At 48.5% G+C, this 22,403-nt stretch overlaps 1 protein-coding gene across 1 annotated transcript in view; it reads right to left on the reverse strand.

Moving 5' to 3' along the window:
* Positions 1 to 22,403, reverse strand: part of LOC147718758 (fibronectin type-III domain-containing protein 3a-like) — a 417,154-nt gene that overhangs the window by 338,012 nt on the left and 56,739 nt on the right. Inside the window, exon 2 of the mRNA XM_086918744.1 lies at positions 9,702 to 9,754. The gene's annotated coding sequence lies outside the window, so the exon portion shown is untranslated. The remainder of the gene's footprint in view (positions 1 to 9,701; positions 9,755 to 22,403) is intronic.

Below are 22,403 nucleotides of genomic sequence, written 5' to 3' on the forward strand. Positions count from 1 at the left end.
GCGCTATCTCTTTTTTGTTGGGCTTGCTCCTCGCGCATCTCTGCCTCCACCTCTTTGAGGGCTTCTAGCATTTGTCCTGTGTTCAAAACCTCTGCCCCACCAGCGGCCTCTCTCACCTCTTTCTCAGCATCAGATTGCTCGTCTTGGCTCCCCTGCACCAGCTCTCTCCCAGCGTCGTGCATCCAACTCGCCGACGGGAGCTCCGCGGGAAGCGTGAGTTCTGTGTATCCCGGTTGCCTGGCGACGCTTCCGCTTGCGTCCTCGAGGACGTTGCTGCCTGAACCATCGAGCGGTAGGGCTGCCGTGCTCGGTGAGGTTATCGTAACCGATCCGGACGCCCCCGAAGGTGCCTTAACGCTGAAGACTTCTGAAACTGAGGGGTGCCGGTAAATGGGGTCATTCTTCTTATCTGGATGGTCTCGTGTCGCTTGATTGCTGTTACCGCTTCGTGTATCTTTGCTCTGCTTGAGCTCTTTCTCCTTCTCGCTGGCTTTCTCCAACTTACGCTGTTGGGCTTTAGTCGCTGTAGATATTGTAGGAGTCGATCGTTTGGCAGGAGGTGGCATTTTAGTTTTCGGGATGGTGCCCGATCTCCCCGCTTCTTTCTGGCATGATTCTTTGCTTAAGCCACTAGGCATGGGCTGTTGCTGTTTATCTTTCCCTCGAAACGCCATCTCTGCCTGAAGTGCTTTAAAGAGTAAAACAGACAATGACTTCACTTTCTCCAAAATGCGTGTGAAGCTGAAAAATCCACCGCTGTATTTCTTCGATCTCAACCTGTTATCGCACCCTTGCTGACTCCAAAAAATAAATTGCATACTGTCTTTTACAATTCCATCTGATGCCTGGGACTAAGCATGGGTCGGAGAGGGGTCGGAGTGCGACTTGCTCCTACAGCGCTTCAGCGGCCAGATCTTTATTGTTCCTTAAGATCTTTAAAACGGGTCTTTCTTGTTTTGTCAAATTATCCTCAAAAGGATTCTTGTTCTTGTGTCTGTCAGTATCTATTACTTTATCAATTCCTTGCACAATGGCCATATGAAAAATATCAATATTGTTCCCTGACGTCAGTTGCCGGTCAAATTGGATTTGTTTTTAAGCCCACTATCTTTGCTCAAGTCTGCGTTAAGTTAAAGTTTCTTTAGGAGCTTAGTCACAGTCCTATACCTTTTACAGTTTACCTATTTGCATGCTTCTTCAGTAATTATGGGGAACACGTGCTATGTAACGAGTCTTGTCAATTATGCTTTATTCAGTTTCTTGAAACCTTCACTTTTCGTTCTTGAATTTCTTACACTCTAGATTATTTGACTTGGGCACTTCTGTTATATTTTGAGGTTATTACCTCGCACTGCCACTCTCAATTATAGTTTGTGTTCATTTTGAATAACCTCTACCAGAGGAACTGATTCACTTGCACTTTTTTTATGATAATGCACTGCGGTGGGTGTCGGTCCTTCATGATCATTGGGATGAATTATCTGATGCTATGAATTCATAATTTGCAGCCCTGAAGAAGTAGTGGTAAGATTTACCGAACGACGAAACAAGTATTGGCCGTATGGCTATATCAAGTAGCAAAAATTGAAGAAATATATGTCGATTACGTGAAATGGACTAATGTGGAATTTTTTTAATGAATCTGGAGTGGCTGTAAAGGAATTGGATACTAATTGACCCGTACTTTATTCTCTGGATTAAAAGAGGACAACAACAACACTTGTTCTGTAGAACATTATTGAATTTGGACTTTTTGTGTGCTAAGATTGGAGTTTTGTTGCTCTGTCCACCAAGTAGTTGTTGTAGACAACTCAGAGTACCAATGTAAAGTGGCAAAGGTTTCCTTTGAGAGGGGAGAGTCACAAGTCCCTTGAGGGTGGTAGTGAGCCCGACCATGCCTGTAGATTGAGTGATAGGTAACTACTAGGAGCAGTCCTTGTGGAAAGATGTAGAGCTCAGGTCTCACTTGGAGATGCGTGGGTTGCCAGAGTGGGCATGCGTGACCATTTGGTCCATGTCAGCCAGAAAAGGTGAACAGAAGGACCTGGAGTCTGAAACAGTGGCCCAGGTGCCTACCAAGAAGAGGGCAAGAAGCGCAGGAAACCTGCTCCTGAAGTTCCCACGGTCCGGGAGAAGGCTGGCCTCGAGTAGGACCCCCTGGAACTTACAAGGGAACAAGTGGCTGAACTGGGGGACTTATCTGAGCTGACCCTTGCAGCAAGAAGGGGGTCCCACCAGGAAAGAGTTCTGCAGGGAACCAAGAGAATACCCTTCTCCAGAGGGTTTGCGGCATCAGGCTCCAAACCAGGTAGCTGGTGATCAGTCTGGATCTACTGGGAGAATGGTTTCCTATACAGCGAGCCGAAGGTCATGGAGCCTGGATCAGTCCGTGTGCTGGTGGTACCCCAGCGCTTCAGGACCTTCCTACTGGGCCTGGCTCACTATGTGCCTTTGGCAGGATATTTGGGGGCAGGACAAAACCTTTGACAGGATTGTCACCCACTCCTGGCCCCAAATATGAAGGCAGGCTGATGCACATTGTAGTTCTTGCCAAACTTGCCAGGCAAGTGGTAAGAGTGGGAGGAAGTCAGGCTCCTTTCCAACTTTTTCCGGTTGAAGGCACCCCTTTCGAGAGGGTGGGGATGGGCATTATGGGGCCCCTGGATCCCAAGACAGCCATGGGCAACAGGTACATCCTGGTCTTGCTGGACCATGCCACCCGGTACCCGCAGGCTATCCTTCTCAGGACAATGACAGCACCCGTGGTGGGGCAGGAGTTAATGGGGATCTTTTTCCACCTAGGGTTCCCATGAGAGGTGGTATATGACCGGCATACCAATTTCATATCCAAGTATATGAAATCCCTGTGGGAAGAGTGTGTCTCCTACAAGTTCACCACTCTTTACCACCCCCAAGGGAATGGTTTGGTGGAGAGATTCAACCAAACCCTGAAGGGCATGATTGAGGGTCTGACCGAACCCATGAGGCGTAAGTGGGATCTTACCAAGCCTTCTCTTTAATTACAGGGAGGTACGCAAGAAATCATTAGGGTTCAGTCCCTTTGAGTTGATGTATGGGCACCCTGTAAGAGGACTTCTCAATCTGCTGAAAGAAGGTTTAGAAGAACAGAGCCTTTGCACGACCTTGCGGAGAAAGTCAAAGGTATACCAAGTTTGTGTGAAAATACAGCTGCTGCAAACCTATTTCACTCCGAACTATGCACTTAGCAGTTACCATCCCTTGAGTGCCCTGCATATTGTTTGCCACTTTGAATGAATAACACAGCAGCATGTGCACTACAACTGTGAAGGGTTAAAATAACTGCACTTCGGAAAAGTCAGTGGATCGGTAGCGGCACTAATTGTGTGGTGTAAGCCAAGATGAAAATTGGTCGTCCGGCCATTTAAATGTGTCCAATTGCTAAGGTTTACAATCACGATGAAGGAAAAGCAGAAGCAACAAAAGGAACAACGTGAAAACTAAAGTGAAGGATATGAGAGTTGGAGGAAAGTTAAAGGTGAAGAGAGAGCAAGAATAAAAGGACAAGACAGTATGTCACAACAAGGGGCGTGAGAGTGAGGCCAACGAGGATCTACCTGAATTTCATCCCTGGTCCACTGTCTGTGCTGCTCCTGGAACAACTAGCAAAGTCGCAGTCTTTGTTTTACAGGCCCTCAATCAGGGAGTAAACATAGAGAAAGGATAACTGCAGGTACCAGTAGCGCGGCGGGGCCCAGTCTGAGTAGGCAGCAGCAGCGCTTAATTAATACACGGGACTCAGCACTTTCACTATCAGCCGGAAGACCACGAGCTGTCTCCGGCCCTTTATTTATACCCTCGGGGCGAGCTCGCCCTGAGGGGTAGGTGGATGCATGGGTGCAGGCAACAATGTATTAGAGGGCCCGGGTGGCTCTCTACATCCCTCCTTTCTTTTGGTTATGGACCATCAAGCTTTCTCAGTTCAGGGAGAGGTATACATAAAGTCTCTCAGCCGTTGACTCGGCACCGGTTTCAGCCGGAGACCATACTTCCAGCTCCGGATACAGGGAGAGGTCACAACCCCAGCTGGGGCACTCTCATCCGATTCGGCAGCAGTGTTCTGGCTGGCTGACTGGGCACTACCCGTGCTTCATTGGCTGGCTTGTCTCGGTGACTCCGGCAAGGTACTCCTCGCATCAGGCAACACAGGGGGAGAGAAGTTCGGCAAAGAATCCTGGTACCCAGAGACCTCGGGGTCCGCTTCCACCTCCGTTGTCTTCTTGAAGCTGGACACATTCCTTGTGACGGATTGTTGTCCCTTTTGAGGGTTCACCATGGTTCCTTGGACGTTTACAATGACCCACACTTCTGGCTCATAGGGCGTCCTGAACCGCAGGGTGTCGGTCTTTGATCACCACCCGGTCTCCCACTCTGAGCTGCGGTTCTTGGGCTCTTCGGGTCTCACTCACGTTCCGATTTGTTGTCTCCCTCCTTGTCTGGACGGCTACATCATTCCGCTCCACGGGCACCCATGCCAGGTCTGACGGGATACTGTCTCGTGAGGCGCGATTGAACAGGAGATGAGCTGGAGAACACTTAGTGGTGCTATGAGGAGTCTGACAGTATGCACCAAGGAATAGGTCGAGGGCTGCTTCAGGATCTTCCCCATTATCCACTGCGATGCGAAATGCCCAGTTGATTGTCCTCATCAGTCTTTCCACTTTCCCGTTTGCCTGGGGCCATAGCGAGGTGATCTTCCTGTGGCGTACCGGTAGATTCTCAAGATACTCCTGGAACTCCCGTCCCTGGAAGGGGGGTCCATTGTCAGACTTTACCTTTTCCGACAGTCCCATCATTGCGAAAGCCCTGTCCAGGACTCTCTTCATGTGGGGGAAAGCTGTGGAGGCCACCACCTCAACGATGGGGAACTTCGAGAATGAATCTACCACGACCAGCATGTGTCGTCCATCTGGAAAACACCCGAAGTCCATGCTGAGGTGTGTCCATGGAGCCTTGCTCAGCTCTTCCGTGTTCAGTGGTGACGGAGCGGGGTCCCATCCAGTGATCGTGCAGGCATGGCACTGCCTTACCATCTCCTCTACCATGGAGTCCATCGCCGGAAACCACACTTTGTCTCGTATCTGGCCTTGGCTTTGGCCATTCCTTGGTGGCGAACGTGAGCCAAAGCGAGGATCCTCTTCTGGAGCTACTCTGGGATCACTATTAGATGCCCTCTCAAAACCACTCCTTCAGCCCCCACGCTTAGCTTGCTCCGAACTTGCCATAGTTGTTGGCAGGCATGGCGAGCCTCGTCCATGAAGTGGGCCCAATCGTTGTTCTCCAGGGCTCCTCGAAATCTGGATAGAGTGGGGTCTTGAGTGGCTCGGCCAATCTATTCAAGTGTCATGGCCTTGGGACAAGCCCCTTGCGACACCATGTGTACAAACGCCTCCGTGCTGCAGGCACCCGCCGACGGGTTGGATGGGGTCAGGGATTCCGGGTGACAAGACAGGTAGTCGGCCGGGTTCTGCGCACCTGGGCGGAAAACCCCTTTGAAGTTTTAGCCCTGCAGCTGCACTGCCCATCGTTTGATCCTCGGAGGTGCTAACCGGGATGAGCCAGCAAACAGCGGGAGTAGCGGTTTACGCACAGATACAGGTGGAAGTGCTGGCACGCCCATTTGATCGCCAACGCCTCCCTTTTGATTTGGGTGTATCTGGTTTCCGTGTCGGTGAGGGCTTTGCTGGCATAGGCCACTGATTTCCAGACTTCTGGGCCGTGTTCTTGGAGAAAGGCCGCCCCTAAGCCCACCGGGCTGGCATCAACGGCCAATTCCGTTCGGCGTCGTGGATGAAAGTAGGCCATCACAGTCTTGTCCAGCAGGCCTGCCTTGATGTCCTGGTACGCGAGCGTCCACTCCCATTTGTGGTCGTGACGTGTGAGGACGCGCAGGGGCTCTGACATGGATGCAAGATTTGGGATGAAGTGTCCACAGTACATGGCCATGCCGAGGAAGCTCTTCACCTCCGTGGGGTTTCTTGGCGTGCTAGCTGTCCGGATAGCTTCAGCCTTCTTTGGGTCTACCAGGAGTCCCTCATGGGTGAACGTGTACCTGAAGAAGTCCACGCTCTCCTGATAGGAGCACTTGGCTTTGTGCAGAGTTAGGCCACAGTCCATCAATCTTCTTAGAGTGGCTTAGAGATGGGAGTGATGTTCCTCGGGCGTGTTAGAGTATACTAGAATATCCTCGCTGAGGTTGATCAAGCCTTGCAGCCCTGACAGTGCTTCCCTAATGGCGTTCTGGAAGACTTCAGCGGCCGATGATACTCCGAAGCTGAGACTCTTGTACCTGCGCAAACCAACGTGCGTTGAAAATGTGGTAATATACCGGCTCTCCGGTTCCAGTTCCAGCTGGTGGTACCCAGCGTTCAGGTCTAGCTTTGAAAAACACTTCGCTCCATTCAAGTCTGCCACAATATCGTACATTGTGGGGGTGATGTGTCGCTCCCTCTTCACTGCGGTATTTGCAATCTCATATCAACGCAGAGTCGAATGGCTCCTGGTTGCTTGGGTTTGGGTGCCACAACCAGCGGAGACACCCACGGGGTGGGGCCAGAAACCTTCTTGATCACCCCTGGTTCTTCGCGCTTCCTCAGCTCCTCTTCCACTTAAGGACGTAGGTTGAAGGGGACCCGCCGGTGCCTGAGGGCCACAGGCCATATTGAGGGATCAATGTGCAGCTTGAACCTTTTGCCTTTTAGCTTCCCCAGTCCTTTGAAAAGCTCCGGAAACTCCTTGAGCATCGCTTCTGCATGAGATTCGTGGACCTGGTTAGCAAAGAAGACAAGCCCTAGGTCTTTAGCAGTGTGATATCTAAGTAGAGTCTCTTTCTTGCCTTCGGTGACGTGGACCTTGCCTCAGTGGAGTAGCTGCCGCTGGCGACAGTGGTCTGGATGACACCACGGAGAGGAAGCGGGACCGTCTCTCCATAGGTGTATATACTAGCGGTTGATGGTGCAAGAGGAGGTCCCGGTGATAGGCAGTCATACTGGTCGGAGTCCATCACATTGACAGATGCTCCAGTGTCTATAAGAGCTTGCACGTCAGTGCCGTCGATGGACACAGAGCACATGGGAGGTGGCCTTCGACGAGTCCCTGTCCGGCTAACGTACGACACCACGAATACTTCATCGTCCTCGTACATGGGGCGTCGTTCCTGTGGTTGGTCATCCGATACTGGTGGTGGGTCATCCAAAGATATCTGTTGAACCCTCTGGGACATGTTTCTCGGCCTTAACGCTGTCGGTCGGAACCGCCCACCGCGGCACGCTCTGGCATAGTGGTTTTGTTTTCCGCAACAAGAGCATGTTTTTCCTTTCGCCCCGCAGACAGCCGTTGCAGGGTGATCCTCGCCACAGTATCCACACAGTCCACCCGGTGTTGGCCTTGGTGCTTGGCGAGGCGTCGCGTGGCGTCTCTGGATTGCATCCACCTTTTCCTCCTTGATTGGCTGGGGCTTGGGTGCATGCGAGGTGGCAACTGGTGTGTGTAAGGCGGCTTCCATTTCCTCAGCCCGGGCGTCAGACAGTTCGTGGGAGCGGGCTAGAACCAGGATCTCGTCCAGCGAGATTCCTGGTTGCTTGAGGATCAGCTTCCGCAGGAGCTTGGAGCGACAGCCTAGGATGATTTGATCACGGATTTTGACACGTGCTAGCCAGCCGGCGTAGCCACGCATAGAACATGTCGACGGACTCGGTCTCAGTCTGCCACGCCCTTTTGAACTTGAACTTTTCAAAGTCATAGTTGAGTTGTGCGTCGAAGTGTCTATTGAGCGCGGTTACCGCCGCCTCGTAGTCATCATCATTTCCTGTGTTGAGGGAGTGTCTCGAAGAGGTCATAGATCTCCGCTCCGCCGTAGTAGATGAGGAGTGACCGCTTCATGGTGCCATCCATCTCCCTTATCCCCTTGAAGTAGCAGTTGAGCCGTCCAACCCAGGCCTTCCATCTTGGTGCAGCCGTGGCAGGGTCTGAGGCTTCCCTGAAGGGGGGTAGTGGTGCAACTGCCATGTGGGTGTGCACCAGTGGTGGAGGACTGGCAGCGACCTCTGGATTGCGTCCTCCATCTTGCTGAGCCGCGGTGCCTGCCGCCGGGTCGCTCATCTTGGCCTCGTGGAGATGGTGCGCAAAGCGAAGGTGTGGCTTGCTTACAGGCATTCAGCGCTGGGGCGGACGCTTCAGTGTGTGGTCCTGTGCCTCTGATCTTGCGCGCATCACTCAGGGGCGTGAGCAGCCCTCTTGGACCAGTTCTGTGATTGGAGTGGGGGGAGAATCTGTGTTGGCCCGGCCCCTGCATGATGAGTTTCCCTCCTTCCTTGCTTAATGCACTCCCTCCACCGATGTTGGGCTGGCCGTGCAGCCTGCAGTTAAACTTTCCTTGCCCAAGTCCCACTGTGGGTATGTCCTCCCTCCTTCACCTTGAGTAGATTTCCACCTGGCTCTACCAGTGCTTGTTTCTTCCCAGCAATGTTCAGGCCTCGCCCCTGCTGAGAGCGAGCTTGTGGCTTCACCTGGGAATGCTCAGGGAGCAAACCGGATTTAGATGGCAGATGATGCGGGTGGGGCAGGCAGCGGAGGGGGCAGCCCAGCTCCGGGGCCTCGCAGCTCGGCTGTGATGACATGCAAGGAATTCCAAAGCTGCTGAAGGCAGCAGGGCAGCATCGGATGCAGCCGCGCAGGAGGGCACAGCGAGTCCGGGGCCGCAGGCACTCACCCTTCTCTGGCGCCGCACCAGTGAGTCCCGCCAGCCGAACACGCTCCCGGAGGCAGGGGAGGTGCAAGGGCGGACTCGAGCTGGGCAGCACAGACGTCCGGCAAGCAGTGACGTCGACCAGTGCAGATCGATGTGGGTGGGCTCCGCAATGCGATCACAGGCGGACACACAGCACTAGGAGGAGCATGGTGACGCGGGTGGGCACCACGATCACCCCAGGAATACCACGCGAGGCATGTGGACACGCGTGGGGTGCGACCGACCTAGTCGCCAAAGTCCTGCAGCGGGACCCAGGTCTGAGTAGGCCGCAGCAGCGCTTAATTAATACACGGGACTCAGCACTTTCACTATCTGCCGGAAGACCACGAGCAGACTCCGGCCCTTAATTTATACCCTCTGCGTGAGCCCGCCCTGAGGGGTGGGTGGATGCGTGGGTGCAGGCAACAATGTATTAGAGGGCCCGGGTGGCTCTCTACAGCACCCAAGCTACACATAAAGGGATGTGACGGCAAGTCACGGGACGGATCCTGGAAGGCAGAGGAAACGTCAACTGACATCGGACGCCAACAACTCTTGCAGGAAGCTAGAAGGAACAGAATCAGCCTAGCTGGGAGACCAGAGGCACCGGGAGCACAAGTTGAGACAGTCAGATGACCACGATATCCTGAAGAAAGAAGCTCAGTTGAGAGTACCACATCGAGCCAGGACGGCCACTGGCAGGGTGCTTTACCCCATTGCGCTGCCAAAGGAGCTGCTGGGGGAGCAGCGAGAGAGGATTGAATCCTTGTTTGTTGACTTATAATATGTTTATTTGTAGCTCTTTTAAGCCCGAAATGTACAGGGTCTTTAAAGACAGTAATTAAATTTCTTTCTCACACAAATTAACCCCAAACTTGATAAACCGAGTTACAGGAAAGGGGCACAATAAGTAGGGAAAGTACCCATAACATACCTGTCCCTTCTCCTTATTTCAAGGGTGCTGGTGGATCCCCAAGCCGGAGGAACCTGGAGAAGAGAGAAAGTGAAGCATCCAAACAGTCATTGTAGTAATCATCAAAACAAATAAACCTATCTAGTTCAAATAACACCATCTTAAAATATTAATTTACATATTTTGTTTTCTAAGGCTGCGTAGCATTTGCTATTCCGTTTTTTCCCCATTTACTGGGCGTTTTAGTCAAAATCACGCAGCCATTCAATAGAACTACGTCAGTGCATGCTTCTCTGACGCTGAGAATCAGAGAACTCCTCCCACCAAAGGGCATGGCCTTCCCTCAGGAAACGTCAGCAATAGTCAATAGAGTATTCCTCAGCACGCTGACGCCCAAGCGGAGGGAATACTCTTCATCGTCAGATCGTCAAGTTAACCCCTTTTTGTCACAAGGCAGAACCACACGTCCAGACACTTAGCAGATGCAGAAAGAGGAATACAGAAAAGAGGTACGTGTGTATTTAATGAGCCTTCATTGTAAAGGCTGCTTCCCAATGTGTATGTTTTTCTTTTCCCTTTTAGAATACCTATTTGCATGAGTGGATATAGTTATTAAAAAGTAACAATAATAAGAGAATGTAAAATACTGCAATGTTTATTGAATGTGACTGCAGCGAATGTTCTGAGGGTTTCCTGTTTTCCTATTCTGGAATTTCGTAATTGTTTTTTTTACACATTACATCTTTGTTTGATTCAACTTATGTGTGTGCACCTTTCATAAGAGGTAAGTGACACAGAAAAATATAAAATACATTAAAAATAACACTTCAAAACTTTAATAGCAAGCATAAGCATAACAAGCATGCCTTTAAAACAAAAAGATTGTTGTAAAGGTATGCATGGTAAAGGCATGAGTGTGCTAAAAATTACTGTTCTGAAGGCAAGCGTGCTAATAAAGTATTCGTGATAATGACAGCGTAATAAAAGCATTCGTTATTTTGGCATTCGTTAATCCGTCATACAATCTGTTCAAGTATTAGTTGACGATGCCACACACTACCCGGAGGCCATTCCCCTACGGTCTCCCACCACGAAAGTGACAGCACAACATCCTGTTGAAGTCTTTTCTAGTGTAGAATTTCAGAAAGAATTTCTCGCGGATCAGTGAACACCTCTTGTATCACAATTGATGAAGCAAATCTGTAAACAGCGGATTATCTACCGTATCAAAACCTCAGTTTACCATCCACAAACTGAAGGTTTAGTGGAAAAACAATGGGTCCCTCAAACTCACCCTAAAAAAGATGTTATCAGGGAAGGTATGAATTGAGACCTGTTACTCCCCCTAGCTCTGTTCATCTATAGGTAAAGGTTCAGAATAGTTTATGGTATTCGTCCTTTGAGTTATTCTACTAACAAAAGCCCTCCACATTACTGGAGATAACAAAGAAGGTGTGGGAAAAAGATAATGACGAAAAGTCAGGGGGTCTACTTGATTATACCAGTCAACTGTGTACCTGCCTAGGGAAGTTAAGAGAATTGTCCATAGTAACCTGGAAAAGAGCCAAATAAGACAGAAACATATATACGACAAAGGAAAGAAATTGAGAACATACCAAATATTGGACTGGGTACCATTTTCTTGTCCCTGTTGTAATTTGACAGCGTTTAGATTAAGCATTAGCAGAAGACATCTTAGTTCTGGCCGTTATCTTGACATTTAGCGGACTCCATTTTGTATTTATGGCAGCTATCTTGTCTGCTACATGCTGCCTCGAGTCGACCATGTGCTTTGTCCTATCTTCCTGTCCACGGCGCTTGAAATCTGCCCGGCAACAAGTTATATTTAGCATCCCTTACTTTCGCGCATGTCAAGTAGGGTCCACATCTATTCGTGATTAGTTCCAGATAGGAATGTGTTTGTCGACCCCCAAAACTGTTAGCTCCTCCCACTGATCGATTGTGCCTCTCGATATTACCTTATATGTACATAAACTGTGCACTTGTACCGCCTCCTTTTGAGCCCCTGTGCGGGTATAAATAAACCATGCTTTCTTGGCTCGTGGTGCTACTTCTTGCAATACCGAAGGGTACTGTTTGAACCTCATGAGGTGTAATAAATGTTACTTTTTCTAATCAAGTTTCTGTGCCAACTTCTTCCCATTGGTCTGAGGACTTTGTACAGAGATGGGCGAACCCCTTGCACTAGTGGGTCTGGCTGAGGCCTGCTACTACAAATTGGCGCCCGACACGTGGGGCTCATCGCCGACTCGGATGCCCGAAGGACTGGTCGCGACGAAGGCTTGGGATCTCGCTGCGGACGCGATCACATGCCAGAGGAGACCAGAGTCTTGGCATCCAAGGCGTTTTTTCCCTTCTTTCCGATCCTACCATCCAGGTGGCGCCGGTCTTCGACTGAGATCTCTTCTGTCGATTCACTGTGCAGTGGCAGTTTGGTTGAATTTAGAACTTGGCAGTTGGAACCAGGACCCCCTATGATTGGTAAGGGCCGTTTTACGGCACGTACTATGGGTTTTGGATGCCCTTGTATGGTAAGGTAGTTTTAGGAACACTTACTGTGGCATATTTCGTATTTGGTAAAGACTAGTCTTATTTGTATGATTTGATATATGAGTTATAACACATATAGGCAGGCAATGTGGAGATTTTTCTTCAATGAATCAAATTTGAACGGCGCAATGTACTAGAAGTACCTTAAGTGCCACTTGCTGTTTAATAATGCATATTTTGCCTTATTTTTGCCTTGCCTGTTTTCAGCGCACTTCGAAGGATGTGCTGCTTTTGTAATGGGGCCCGACTTAGACTTGAAGACTCACAACCGGCTCCCCAGAGGGGACGCCTAATAGGGATATGTATATAAAATTTGGTCTTTCTTCCATAATGTACAGCACATTATGGCATAGATACACCCGCTAGGATCCTGAGTTACGTTGGCGTATGCATGGGTCACTTGATATGCAAAAGATTGAGTATGTGGAGCGATGTATGTTTCAGCGGAAGTCTAGACGTGATATGTTTGAATGTGTGCGTATGTAGGAGAAAGAAGTGCGTGAACGAGCGAAGCGTGTGCAAGCTTTGATTGAGAAGGAGCAGCGAAAGAATGTGTATGAGAAATCGCTGGAGTTGAGAAAGAAAGAAGTTAAAGTGTTGAAAGAGAGAGAGGAGAAAGAACACAGATTGCAGGTATCTGGCCAATACACTGTCCAACAACCTCTCTACCCTGTCCTTAATAAACCACAAGATGATTTTTTGTTATTAGATCGACCTCCACCGCCGTATGCTGTTCCGTACGCTCCATCCGATGGTGGTGAGGATTCCGATTCAGATCAACGAAAGGCGCGGGACACCTGTTCTATGCTGTCCGTACAACGTGCAGCCGATATCAGACAAGCTGCTCGTAAAGCATTACATAGCACTGATCCTGCTTCAGATCTCTTAGCTAGTATACAGGGATGGTTGGAAAGGGAACAGATATATTTCACTGAGACGTTTGCTTCAGAAGTTGTTGAATTATTTCGGAAATTCTCTCCAGATTTAGAACCTGATGATGTATCAGCTGATTGTAAGAACATGCGTGATGGTCTTTTTGTTTTCTCTCAGGTGGCTGACACGATTAGATGGTTGGTTAAATTAAGAACTGAAGCGGTTCACTTGAAGGAGAAGAAAAAGCTCGCAGACGAAGCTGCGCAGAAATCTCAGACCGGAGAGTCGCAGTCTGCTATCTTCGGAACAGAAAAGCTAATGGCGGTTTATATGAAGCCCATGAGGGAAGCCGCGCCCTTGTATGTTCCTCCTAGAGGAGCGGGTGACAATGATAAAAGTTCTGTTGATGCAAAAGGTTATTTTACTTATAATTGGGTCTATACTCCTTGGAATAGGGCTGATGTAATGGCGCTTAAAGCAGCATTACCCGATCCACGTAAAAATCCAGCTGCCTTCTATGAGGAAGTTGTAGGCGCTATAAATTCCTGTACAATGACTTTGTGTGACATCGATTTATTTTTCGGGTTGATATTACCATCGGATATGTGGAGGACTGTTCGTTGAATTAACGATCGTGCTACTTTTGGCGCGGAATGGAAAGAATTAGAACAAATGGATGTGGAGAGGGAACCCGCTCAAAAGCCACATAAGCTACTATTAGATCTCCCTGCAGCTATATTAACTAAGCTTAAAACAGTTATCCCCCCTAAAAAGATAAATTGGACTGTTTTAGCATTGTGCAAACAGAAGGTAGATTAATCGGTTTCTGATTTCTTTACACGTTTTGAGGAAGCTTTTCACGATTTTAGCGGTCCGTCCTTGACAGATGATACAGGCAGACATCTTTTTGTCGATAAATATGTTACAAACTTGTCAACAAGGGATAGCTAGCCGTTTAAAAGCCAGTGAAAGTTCTTGGACTACATCTTCTCCAGCATCTGTTTTAACGATGGCTCAGTATTATGAGCGTCAAGAATTAGAAGTGAAAGGTAATGAAGATAAAAAATCTAAAGATCTGAAAATGAAGGTTATGTTAGCTCAAGTTTATGGTCCGCCCTCTAGAGGTTATGATAGAGGCGGGCGTGGATCTTTTAATCACCCCTATACTCGTTCAAATTTGTCTATTAATCAATGTGCGTATTGTAAGCAATTTGGCCACTGAATGGCAGATTGTCCAGTGTTGCGTGCTCAACAGGGTTTGCGAAGTCGAGGACAAATGAGAAACCGGTCTGGTTATTCAGGGCCTAGAGGAAATACAAATGATTGTGCTCGATTCGACACCAATGTACGAACACAGGACAGGGTTAACACTTTCGATAGACGAAATCAGTATCAAATGTCTGATTATGTGCAGCCTGACCTTTACGATTCTGTTCATGCTTAGGATTGCCTAGGATGGGGTAAGGAATCAGTTGAAGTTCCAGTAGATTCAATTCAATTCAATTCAATTCAATTCAGTGATTTATATAGCGCGCTACATACCCAGAGGGTCTCAAGGCGCTTGGAGAAGGGTGGGGAGTTACTTTTCGAATATCCAGGTTTTAAGTTGCTTTCTGAATGCTAGGTGGTTCTGAGTGAGGCGAAGGTGAGTGGGAAGTGAGTTCCAGGTTTTAGCCGCCAGGTAGGAGAAGGATCTTCCTCCCATAGTGGTTTTGTTGATGCGAGGTACAGCAGCAAGGGCTTGGTGGGAGGAGCGTAGCTGGTGGGAGGGGGTGTAGAAGGAAAGTCGTGTGATGAGGCATTCGGGTCCAAGTTCGTAAAGTGCTTTGTGTGCGTGGGTTAGAAGGCGGAATGTTATCCTCTTATTGATGGGGAGCCAGTGGAGGTTTTTCAGGTGACCAGAAATGTGATCTTTACGCGGAATGTCTAGAATGAGTCTGGCTGATGCGTTCTGGATGCGTTGGAGTTTTTTCTGAAGTTTTGCGTTGGTACCGGCGTATAGGGTGTTTCCGTAGTCCAGGCGGCTTGTAATCAGTGCGTGGGTGACCGTTTTTCTGGTTTCAGTGGGGATCCAACGAAATGTTTTATTGAGCATGCGAAGAATGTTGAAGCAGGATGATGAAACTGCGTTGATTTGTCTGGTCATCGAGAGTGAGGAGTCCAGAATGACGCCCAGGTTCCGTGCGTGGTCCGTTGGGATGGGTGCTTTTCCAAGGGATTCTGGCCACCACGAGTCGTCCCAGGCGGAGGGGGAGGTACCTAAGATAAGGACTTCTGTTTTGTCGGAATTCAGTTTCAGACGGCTGTGCTTCATCCATTCGGCTACTTCCCTCATTCCTTTATGTAGGTTGGTTTTGGCGGTGTTAGGGTCTTTGGTGAGTGAGAGGATCAGTTGAGTGTCATCAGCGTAGGAGATGATGTTGAGGTTGTGTTGACGTGCGATGGTCACGAGAGGGCTCATGTATACGTTGAAGAGGGTGGGGCTGAGTGAAGATCCTTGTGGCACGCCGCAAATGACTTCAGTGGCTTCTGATTTGAATGGTGGGAGGCGGACTCTCTGAGTTCTTCCGGCAAGGAACGAGGTGATCCACTCCAGTGCTTTTCCTTGAATTCCGATGTTACTGAGGCGTTGTAATAGGGTGCTATGACAGACTGTGTCGAAGGCTGCGGAGAGGTCGAGGAGGATGAGGGCGACTGTGTCTCCATTGTCCAGAAGAATTAGAATGTCGTCTGTTGCGGCGATGAGTGCAGTCTCAGTGCTGTGTTTGGCTCAGAAGCCGGACTGTGAGGAGTCGAGGGATTTGTTGGTTTCGAGGAATGCGGTGAGCTGGTTGTTGACAGCTTTCTCGATGACTTTGGCCGGGAATGGAAGGAGTGATATGGGGCGGTAGTTTTTGAGTTTGGTGGGGTCAGCTGTGGGTTTTTTTCAGAAGGGCGCTGAGTTCGGCGTGTTTCCAGCTATCTGGGAAGGTGGCGGAGGTGAGGGAGCAGTTGATGACATCTCGGAGGTGGGGTGCGATGATGGAATCTGCTTTGTTGAAGATGTGGTGAGGGCATGGGTCTGAGGGGGATCCTGAGTGGATGGAGTTCATCAGGCAGATGGTATCATCCGTGGAGATTGGGTTCCAGTCATTAAGGATGTTCAAGGGGGGTGAGGGTGTGTCAGAAGGATGGGTGGGTTGGTCTCCGTGTTGGTTGTCAAAGCTGTTGTGGATGTCTGCGATTTTGTCATGGAAGAATGAAACTAGGGAGTCGCAGAGGTCTTGAGAGGGAGTGATGTCGTTGGAGTTGGCTGTGGGGTTGGTGAATTCTTTGACGATGTTGAATAATTCTTTGCTGTTGTGGGCGTTGTTGTCAAGTCGGTCTTTGAAAGCGGCTTTTTTGGCAGTTCGGATCAGTTGGTGGTGTATGCGGGTGGCGTTTTTGAAGGCGTCTCTGGTGCTGGTGTTTGGGTCTTTTTTCCAGGCCTTCTCAAGGGAGCGACAGAGTTTCTTGGATTTCTTAAGATCATCGTTGAACCAGGGGGCGTTTTTGTTGCCTTGTTTGATTAGACGTTTTTTCAGGGGTGCTAGGTTGTCGGCGCTGTTGGTTAGCCATTGAGTGAGGTTAATGGCTGCTTGGTTGGCGTTCGATGAGTGGGCAGGGGGGTTTTGAAGAAGCGATGAGGAGATCTGGTCGAAGGTGATTTTGTTCCAGTTTCTTCGCAGAGTAGGTTGAGGATGGTTGTGTGTTGTGGTCATTTTGTAGATAAAGTGAACGCAGCTGTGGTCAGTCCACTGGAGAGCTGTGGTGTGACTGAAGGAGATATGTTTGCTGGAGGTGAAGATAGGGTAGAGTGTGTGACCTGCGAGGTGAGTGGGGGTATTAACAAGTTGTTAGAGTCCGAGGTTGGCAAGATTTTCCAGAAGGGTGGTGGTGTTGCTGTCGTTACTTATTTCCAGATGATAATTGAAGTCTCCCAGTAGAATGCAGTACTTGGAGGGGAGGGCGTGTGGGGTGATAAAGTCAGTGGTGTCTTCACTGAATTGTGCTCGGGGTCCTGGTGGCCTGTAGAGGAGTGTGCCTCTGAGTGTGGTCTTGGGGTCGGTGTGGATCTGGAAGTGAAGGTGTTCGGCGCTAGCGAGGTTGACGTCTGAGCTGGTTGAGATTCGGATGGAATTCTTGTGAACAATAGCGATGCCTCCTCCTGTTTGCTTGATGCGGTCCTTATGGATGATCTTGTAGCCGTCCGGGATGGCAATGGTGATGTCTGGGGCTGATGAGGCGTTCATCCATGTTTCTGTTAGGAAGGCGACGTCCGGAGAGATGGTGTCTAGTAGATTCCAAAGGTCGATGGCGTGTCTGTGGACTGAGCGGGTGTTGAGCAGGATGCATTTAAGGTGGTTAGTGTCGGAGCTCAGTTTGGTGTTCGTGGATGAGGAGTTGGTCTTGGTGCCGTCGTACTTACAGTAGTTGCAAGAGAAGGGTCCATGGGTGTGTCCAGGAGCGGCTTGGGCGCAGTTGGGGGGTCAGCCGGGGTTTAGGGCTAGGAGGGTGGAGGTGTCATATGTAATGCGGGTGGGGTGGGTGGTACGAGGGCCAGGGGATCTGCCGCTGGGCGCGGTCCAGGCGCGGACGGGCGTAGACGGGCTTACCTTTGGCGCACCTTCGGCGCGGCCGTAGCGCGTGGACGCTGCACGTTGGGACATTGGGCATAAATGAAGTTGGGAGGGGGCGGAGCGTGGGAGGGTCAGCTGGAAGGCGGGGTCTGGGAGGAGACACGGGTGGAAGTAAATACAATCTGAGATGGCCGCCCGGTATTAACCGAAACTGGGGCACAGCCGGAGCTCAAATCAATACAATGTCACAAAAGTACACAAAAACGCTTCTAAAGTAATTACCTCAGCCGCTATGCAGTTTGTGGCTGTATACAAATTAGATTAAAGTAAAGTGGGCTAAGAACGATACCAAGCGCTGAGAACTGAGCAGTGCGCTGTAACGGGGCGGCAGGCAGCAGGTATCAGGGCAGGTATCAGGGCAGGCAAGGCAGGCAGCGAGGCGAAGCTTCCGTTGTGAGAGCAGGGAGCTGGGGAAGCGACCGTAATGGAAGGAATCCAGAAGGTCACAGGATAGGAGAGGACGGGGCGAGTGTAGTCGACAGTGTGTGGGAGGGTCAGCTGGGAGGCGGCATCTGGGAGGAGACACGGGTGGAAGTAAATACAATCTGAGGGGTCCTTATGTTACAGCCCATGTTTTGGGTTCTACTGATCGGTTTCTGGTCGATACAGGAGCTACTCGTAGCGCTTTGTCTAAACAATTGGATCCAAGGGCTCCCCTGTCTGGCGTAACTATTACTTCGATAGGTTTCGATGCAACACCTTCCCTTAGCCCACTGTCACAACCACTTGCATTCCATGTTGATAAATTTACTGCTCCATGTCCGTTTTTGCTTTCTCCAAACACACCAGACAATATTGTCGGTCTCGACATGCTCAAGTTTTTCAGAGCCACAATACGATTCTCTCCTGATGGAGTGCGTGTCATTTTGAATGATAATCACTCTGTGCCTGAGAGAGCTCGTCTTGTTAAAGAAGATATTGCATTAGCTTCACTCCCTGAAACTTTGTGGGCTACCTCAGACACTGATGTGGGCCAAATGGTTATCCCACTGGTACATATTATTGTCAAGGAGGGTGCTGTGTTACCACGTTTGCCTCAATACAGAATTTCACAGGAGGGTGAGGAAGCACTCACACAAATTGTACATGACCTCATTCAAGTTGGGGTTGTTGAGAAAGTTCCATTTAACATTGGTAACAGCCCGATTCTTCCGATTTTTAAAAAAGATACTGATACTAGAGTTTACAGGTTCATTATAGACCTTAGAGAGGTGAACAAGATTGTAGTACCACAATACCCTGTGGTTTCTGATATTACAACACTCCTTACTTTGGTTCCTCCAACAGCAACCACATTCTCTGTTATACACTTGAAGAATGCTTTCTTTTCGATCCCTATTCATCCTGATAGCCAATATCTGTTCGATTTCACTTTGAATAATCGATCATACAGATTTTGTAGAGTTCTTCAAGGCTATGCCGAGAGTCTGAGTATTTACAGTCAAGCATTGAAAAGAGGGCTTGATTCTTTTGCTTTGTCTGAAGGTGTGGTTCTCATACAATATGTCGATGACATCTTGTTGGCAGCCGATACCCCTGAACAGTGTGAAACATGTACCCGGTCTTTGCTTTCCTTTCTTGCTTCACATCATCATAAAGTGTCACGAAAGAAATTGCAATATTGTAGACCAAAGGTAACCTACTTAGGTCACCTTTTGTCTAAGGAGGGACGTGCATTGACATCAGATCGCATACAAGCAATTTTAGTCACACCAGTACCTTCGACACAGAAAGAAGTGCGTGCATTTCTTGGTCTTACTTCTTTTTGTAGACAATGGATTTTGGGGTTTTCCTACATTGTTAAACCTTTGCTAGCATTGTTGATAAAAGACACTCCAATACCCCTACCATGGACAGATGAATGTGAAACTGCTTTTCAGCAGTTACGACAAGCCCTTTGTTCAGCACCAGTGTTAGGTACACCAGATTACACAAAGCCTTTTACACTCTACGTGCATGAGAAAGATGGATGCGCGTTGTCAGTTTTAGTTCAGTTACAGGGCGATAAGCAAAGTCCCTGAGCTTATTTTTCAGCAGTCCTTGATCCGGTTGCCCGAGCGTTGCCTGGGTGTTTTCGCTCAGTAGCAGCAACAGCTGTGTCAATACGACAGAGTGAACGGAATAGTTTTTTCACATAAGCTGTTAGAGTTGGTACTCCATGCTGTTGATGCCCTTTTAAATCAAAGACGCAGCACTTAACTAGCGCTCGTCTGACAGGATATGAACTGACATTGCTAGCTCCTCATATTACATTGAACAGATGTGCAACTTTAAACCCAGCCACTTTGTTGCCATAGCCGGCGACTCCGCCTCAGTCACAAGAACACATGATTGTATATTCTTGACTGAGGAACAGACAAAGGGTCACATTGATTTGCAAGGTACGCCCTTCCAGATGTGGATGGTGAATTATGGGTTGATGGGTCTTGTTTGAAATTACCAGATGGTACGACCTCAGCCGCGTATGCAATTCCCACGCTTGAGACAATAGTGGAGATAAATCGCATACCACAGAAATCGGCTCAAGCAGCTGAATTGATAGCCTTGACACGAGCATGTGAGCTTAGTACTGATCTATGTATGAATATCTATACAGATAGCCGCTATGCTTTTGGAGTAGCGCATGATTTTGGCCTACTCTGGAAGGAAAGAGGCTTTCTTACATCTCACGGAATGCAGATAATGCACGGAGATTTAGTACATAATCTTTTGACTGCATTGACATACCCAAAGAAAATAGCTATTGTGAAGTGTAGTGCGCATAAGAAAGTGACAGATAAGATTGGACAAGGGAATGCCTTTGCAGATCACGTGGCACGTGAGACTGCGACTCAAAGAAGCACTACTTCAATGTATGTAGTGAAGTCACAAGCTGAGCGTTGGCATGATGCTAGGCAGGAAGTACGAGAGATACAAAAATCTGCTTCTGTAAAGGAACGTGAACAACGGTCTGAAGAAGGAGAGTTGGATGATGAAGGTTGTTGGCGGAATAAGCAAATGGATAGATGGAAGCTGCCTATAGCCTTTGTACAACCTATGGTTCAGATGGCACATGGGCTAGCACATGTTGGAGCTTCAGCAATAACGAGATTGCTTACACAAGTTTGGGAGCATCCAGAAATTGCTAGCACAGCTAAGAGAGTAGTGCAGTCCTGTTTGATCTGTTTACAATATAATCCTGGAAAAGGGACACAAACTTCAGCTGGAGGATTTGCTACACCAACTGCACCTTTTGAAGTCTTGCAAATGGACTATATCCAACTTGAGCGTTGTAATAATTTGAAGTATGTCTTAGTGGTGGTCTGTGCCCTTAGTAAATGGATCGAGGCGTACCCCACGAAGGATAATACTGCTATTACTACTGCAAAAGTATTGCTAAAGGAATTCTTCCTGAGATTTGGTGTTTGCAGACTCCTATGGAATGATAACAGACCTCATTTTGTTGGGGAAGTTATCAAACATGTCCTGAAAGGATTAGGAATTAAACAGAAGTGCCATGCAGTGTTCCATCCACAACCAGCAGGATTGGAGGAAAGGTATAATGCTACTCTGAAGTTGAAAATAGCGAAGATTCAGGCTTCCACATCTTTGACTTGGCGAGATGCGCTGCCAATGGCATTATTGTCTATCAGATCAGTACTGCACTCTCGAAAAGGCCTCACTCCCTATGAAGTGATATTTGGGAGGCCGATGAATATTTGGGGAGTTCCGAAACTGAGTTCTGTGTATGATGTACCTTGTGTCTTAATGAAAGACTATTTGGCACAATTAACTGACAGCTTGGTTTCTTTTCATCAACAGGTTCGAGAAGCACTCCCCGACAGATCTGCAGGTGAAGGCCATGATCTCCGACCTGATGACCACGTGATGATCAAGGTATTTGAGAGGTCAAGCAGCTTGGAGCTGAGGTGGCGTGGACCAGAACAGGTGCTCCTTGCCACAAGAACAGCGGTTCAAGTCACAAATATAATATAATATAATATAATATAATATAATATAATATAATATAATATAATATAATATACCATATATTTATATATTTATAACAAGAAAAATTGGGTGCATAGTACTCATTGTCGCAAGGTATTGTCGACCTTGGTGGAACCTGCTGTGCTGACCGATCGAGAGATCTTGACTACGGAGAAAGGCCACGCTGTATGACCTGACAAATCTGCTGAGTTCTTCCCGGACCAGACGATCCCTTGAGCATCGCGATACAACTTGAGGCCGAGAAAAGAACCTACAGTTTTGAAAGAGACAGGTTGAGTAACCGCCCTGGGTAGTGGAAATGGAATGCCGATATGACGTGGGAGGGGGGGGGGTCAGCCCTGCGTAGTGTAGTGACACCCGTCTTGATCTTCGGTGAAGAATCCAACGTCTACCCACGGGGGAAGAGCTCCAACGATTATTTTTGTTTTTGATTTTGTTTTGTTTTTAGAGAGAATTGATTTTGTTGTTGAAATTAATAAACAAAGGAAAATATTAGGTGCTATAGGAGTTTTTGCTGCTTTGCCAATTATAGCAGTGATTACTAAGTCTGTTGAAGTGATGATTCCTGCTCATGAGTTGTTTGTTGTTACTACTCCAGTCCCAGAGGAGCATCAGCTTTTCACTCTTCCAT

The sequence above is a fragment of the Lissotriton vulgaris genome, chromosome 4_1 (assembly GCF_964263255.1).
Source record: "Lissotriton vulgaris chromosome 4_1, aLisVul1.2, whole genome shotgun sequence".
NCBI lineage: Eukaryota > Metazoa > Chordata > Amphibia > Caudata > Salamandridae > Lissotriton > Lissotriton vulgaris.